The sequence below is a fragment of the Poecilia latipinna genome, unplaced genomic scaffold (assembly GCF_001443285.1).
Source record: "Poecilia latipinna isolate Pla-1442-1.1 unplaced genomic scaffold, P_latipinna-1.0 Scaffold332, whole genome shotgun sequence".
NCBI lineage: Eukaryota > Metazoa > Chordata > Actinopteri > Cyprinodontiformes > Poeciliidae > Poecilia > Poecilia latipinna.
In genome coordinates, this window is record NW_015112948.1 from 55,829 (window position 1) to 61,318 (window position 5,490).

At 34.9% G+C, this 5,490-nt stretch overlaps 1 protein-coding gene across 2 annotated transcripts in view; it reads left to right on the forward strand.

Annotated features, from left to right (window-relative positions):
* Positions 1 to 853: 853 nt before the first annotated feature.
* Positions 854 to 5,490, forward strand: part of dnajc5ga (DnaJ (Hsp40) homolog, subfamily C, member 5 gamma a) — a 16,648-nt gene continuing 12,011 nt past the window's right edge. Inside the window, exon 1 of one of the 2 annotated variants that reach the window (XM_015035358.1) lies at positions 854 to 1,044. The gene's annotated coding sequence lies outside the window, so the exon portion shown is untranslated. The remainder of the gene's footprint in view (positions 1,045 to 5,490) is intronic. The other variant, XM_015035360.1, reaches the window with a different exon arrangement.

Below are 5,490 nucleotides of genomic sequence, written 5' to 3' on the forward strand. Positions count from 1 at the left end.
ACATAACATTTTTAAAAACTTTTTTCTGACCCACACTTTGGCAACAACTGGGTTAAAAACAGGATGCAATGCAGCATTCAGAACTGTTGGTAAAAACAAAATAAAAAAACTCAACTCTTACTGTGCAACTGTTCATTGTGACTCAGCAGAAATAAACTTTTATTGTGAAAAGCAAGTCTGGCCCAAGGCAAAAACAAACTAAGCAGTCACTTAGGGTTCCAGGGCTGCTAGGGGGCCCCCTAAGTGGAACTGATTCTTCTTTTTTTTTTTAGTAATAATTTCTATGTCATATTAAAAACACACAAATTCATTATAAAGTTATGATTTTTTTTACAACATATTTGATATGTGTGGAAATCTTTCTTATGTGGACAAAAAGTACCTACCTGGTGGCAGCGGTAGCTACCGCACTACACGGTAATATGAGCTGCTGTGCAGAGCACCTCCAAAGCTCTGGTGGAAGATAAGCAAGCAAAACAATGTAGCAAAAAGGGGCTTATCCTTCAGGGAGAGAGAACAGAATAAGTACGAGCGACCTTGAACGGTCCTGTTCAACAGCCGAACGTTTATGCTACAATGTTTGTATTTATGTGAAACTCAGTTTCACACAAATGTAAACATTCATTTTTCTTTTTTTTTATATTAGTCTTTCAATTACCAAAGTTTTTGCATAATTAATTTTTTTAATTGTTTTGACATTTTTCGGCATTAAATTAGAGACAAAATAAAGTAAAAAGTATATGTTTGGACGGTTACCTGGAGTACAATTTTTCGCTTCTCTACCCACCTCAGTTTATTACACGTTCAACTTTTTTTTTCCTGATAAGAGGATTTGGGCCTTGAACGCATCACTCCGCATCCTTTATTTTCTGGAAGGAGGAGCGACCCGGCAAGCGCAGCAAGTAGCGGGTGTATCACTCACTACCTTGCCACCGGGATAACGGAACTGTGTGACCCGTTAACTGCCGTATAAGACATTAAACCGGATGCCTCTATGGTCCAGTTAACCTTACGGCGAGATTCACGGTGTTCAGTTTACTCAAGGTGAGGCTTTTTTTTATTTCTGCTTGGACGTTACCAGCTAGCTTAACGTTAGCTAACGGCTCAAACTAGCGAAGCCTGAATGGATTTAAAAGGTTTTTTAAATGTATTCTTTTATAACAGAATAGTCTGTTTTTTAAATAAACACATTCAAATCGAAGAAATGCGTGGGAATTGGCGTGTTAAAGTTACATCTGTTAACAGCTCGAGTCAGTGTATCAAGCCGCTTCGGATGGGTTAGAAAACCCATTAAAATGTGCAAAATAAGTAGAAACGGCTGCTGAGGTTACGATGAATGGCGAGGTGTAAAATAGGAAGGAGTTGTCCCTTTCAGGGAGGATTAGCAAAGGATTAGAGCTGCACAAGGACAAACAGACGGGAATCTTCCTTCATTATTCCAAAACAGCTCCCAGATCTTAATATTATTTAGACCACATGATCGCTGAGTAACAAATCAACCCCAGTCCAGAATGTGTCACAATCCAGTTCATGAACCTTTAAAGAATTTAAACACTGATAATCTTTATTTTAGCTGTGTCTAATGATGTTGAGGATTATTACTCCATGCATAAGTCTTTGTATAACATTTTTGACATATAAACCTTTTTTTCTGCAGCTGTTGCAGTGGTTAAGATTTGTATGGAGTGATCATGTTTTTCAATTTTTACCTTAATATTTAGCCATTTCTACAGTTGGGAACATTGAGGTTGCTTGTCAAGTTGTACAGAATAAATTACTCGGAATTCTACCTTTTCCCTAAGAATTCCGACTTAAAACTCAGAATTCCGAATTTTTTCTCAGAATTCTTTGTTCTGAATTTTCTTTTTACCTTAGAATTCTGACTATACTTCACAAAAAAAAATCAGATTTTAAGAATCCTGACTTTTTGCCCTCTTAAGAATTTTTACTTTACTCTCAGAATTTTTTTTTCCACTAATTATTCTATCTTTTCTCTCGGAATACATAGTTTCCAAAAGTCTGAACTAGAAGTGCATTGTACTTTGCATGCAGATCCGCACCACTAAAATGCCATCTTGGAAGGCAAGCGCACTGCAAAGCATAGATGAACCATAACTTCAATCCCAACTTGCCTTGGGAAGGCAGAGCATCTTCAGTCAGAGGCTTCTTCAGATTCAGTGCTGTACAGACCGCTACAGGAGATCTTTCCTGCCAACAGCCATCACCATCGTCAATAACTCTTTGAAGAATCTAAATTAATGAGTTACAGCAACATTTAATTTCACTTTGGGATTAATAAAGTATTTTTGAATTTGAACAAAAAAAAGCTTTGCATACGTTAACAATTGTAATCCAGTAATACTTGTAATGTACTAATGCCGTAACAAGGCGAGAACTAGTTCTAAGCTTGTGTCTGGTTTATTGTTGTCATAGCAACTCCATAGCAACAGGATTTTAGCTCCAAGGTCAGAATTCAGTTAGGCATTAAAAGTCCACCACGTTTTTTCCAGAAAGCTAGTTCTCCTCCTGAAGCTCCTACTCCCAGCTGTCCTTCTGCATTAAAGTCAGATTTTTATTTTATTTTTCAGTGGCCCTAATAGTTCTTTATAGTAAAGAAATATACTGTAACAGGTTATTTTACTTTTCTTTGACTCTTTAAAGCCTGTGTGAGACTCCACCCAAAGTTTTATGCGGATGCAAATATGTAAAACAAACAAAAAAGACAACAAATGTTTGCTTTGGGAGTGGCATTTACACACACAGCAGGAGAATAGTACAAACTAATACTTAGCAGGGAAAATCTTCCGTAGTCTCCTGTATGTTTTTGATATGTCAGGTATTAACAGTTTTCTGCAGGCGTTGATGCGTAAGAAATTTAAAAAAACATCTTTGTTGCAGCAGGAAAACCTAAAGAACTGTAGGACTTTGGACCTGAAACAAGATAGCTTTGCATGCAGAGAAATTATCTGGTTAGCTCAACAAGGAGGGCAAAACAAATCATTTGCATGTGAAAAATATACACCTAAAACACTTTAAGCTATTAAATGTTACTAATGAAAACAAAACTGACAGAAAATCTACCTAGCAGCATAGAATATTGTTGAAAATCTTTCCCTCTCTGTCAGAAACATTTTCAGATTCTTCACAATCGGCTTCAGGAGATTCTTCCTGTCTACAGACTTTTTAGTTCTTTTGAAAATTACAGACAATTCGCAGTAAAGTATTTGTGAAGCAAAGCTCACTTTCAGTACTTTGAATTAATTCACAAAATATGCCACAAAAGTTTGATTGTTATCCTGATCTAACTACAGAGTTTTTCAGTATCATAGAAAGTACAAAAGTAGTAACATGAGGCAGATATTTCAGAGAAAATTGTTTTTTTCTCTCTAGATGCACAGAAAGAGGAAAATAAAGTTTGAGCGGTGCTGTTTTTGCAGTGAAGCACAGTAGGACTTTCCTAAGTGTTGTCTTACAGTAGCTGCAATTTCATCACTTTTTTTTCCACCATAAACATTGAGTAAATATTTATGCTACTGATTGTCTGCTGACTATTTTTTTTGCTCATATCCTGTTTCCATTTTAAGTATGTGACGTTTTGCTAACATGAACGCAGCAGACGACTGCAAGATGACTTTTAAGAAGTGCTAATTGAGGAACCTGACATGCTCTGAAAAAATGCATTATGAACAATGTTGAATTATCTTTGACTGAAAAAACCTTTGCAAAGCTTAATTTAAAAGGTCTAACTGCTTAGAAGGAAAGTATAAAGATATTTGTTGCTGTATAAAGTTGTGCACTGCAGTGCATGGAAGCTACTGAGGGCTGATTGATTTTCTTTGTTTGCTTTGGGCAGCATTTAGAGCGACTGGTGGAGCTGGTGGGAACGTTTGATCCTGCAGGAATTGGGTCACAATCAGTACAGCTAACTTTTACCTAGTTTTTATAATTCAGCTTAAATATCCTTAAATTAAGCCAAAGGTGTTTCCTTTCAAACCATTTATTCTTTTATTAACTCGCTAGGGATGCACCAATCCACAGTTTTACTGAAATATAAATATAATGTAAAATAAATAAGAAAGCATAGAATTAGACTGAATAGATCTGCCCTCATTGATTAGACATATTGTCATGTTGCCCGATCTAGAGTTTTTTCAATATCGGAATCAATACGGATATTAATATTGGATGTAAATTGTTTTGTTTTTTAAAGTTTTGGTGATGAAAATGTTTAAAGAGTTGCTATATTTCATCATGTGTGTAACCTAGTGCTGTAATAAGTAGTAGGGCTACATTTAATGGACCATGTGGCTTATATAAGATAATCTGGTCATTTCTAAATTGATTTATTTGACTGACCGGATTCACCTGACTTCAACCCCAAATTCAGCCAATCTTCCTCTGATGTTCACTTATCCGATTACAGATATTTGTCATCCTACCTGTTATTCCTATTTTGTTTTGCTCTTTCTAGATGTTTGGTTGTTGATCAAAGTGCTGATTAAACACAAAGGTTTTTCACAATTTGTTTTTTCACCCCGTTAGCAGCTTACACTACATTATATTTGGTTATTCAGCTTTACTAATGATTTATAACTTAGTGACTCCTCGTTGAGTATTTTATTTCTTCAGATTTCTTTCATAAAAGCAACATTTTGCTGAACATTTGAGATAAAAAGTTGTTAATTTTAGTTCAATTTGGCTGCATTGGTTGTTGCTGGTGGTTGTTGGTGTCACAGTTCACTTTCTGTTCATCTTCCAGAGATATTTTTTAACTCATTATTATTTTTGGACTATACTGTCCTGAAATGATGTTTTCACAGAGTCGGATCTTAATAAGAGCAGTTGCCTGCAGTCTTCACATGATTTTTCCTCGGTTGGTGTTTTTGACGAGACGCTTTGAGTTGGCAAATGCTTTAAGGTTTTTTTGCTATTAATAGATTCTGTTTTTTAAAATGTTCTCTGTCGATTACAGTGATTCAATTGTTTTACTCAGGGTTTCTCAGGTCAACTAAATATCATGTGTAGATTCCTTTTTCTTTCTTTTTTTTACATTTCTCACAAAGTTATAATACACCATTATATAGGAAACCATAGACAGATTGAAATAGAAATGATCAGGTTGTTTTAAGCTACATGTACATCTCACAACATTAGAATATTATGAAAACTTCAGGAAGTGACTCAGTTTCATTACACACAAAGTGAAATATTTCAAGCTTTTGTTTCTATTAGTTTTAATGATTATAGATTTAAAAATGCCTGAAAACTATTTTTTATTGATCTTATTCAAATTTTCTGAGAAGCTCAAAATGTGAACTGAGTAGGCTGACATGTCATGAAAAATTTTGCTGGACGATAAATTGTTCCAGAAATTATTGCAATATATAATATTGTTTTGAGACCATTTTGAAATAATATATTGAAAATTACATAATAGTGAATGTTCACCCTCTCAAATACCACAAAACCCTTTTTTTTTTTTTTTTTTTT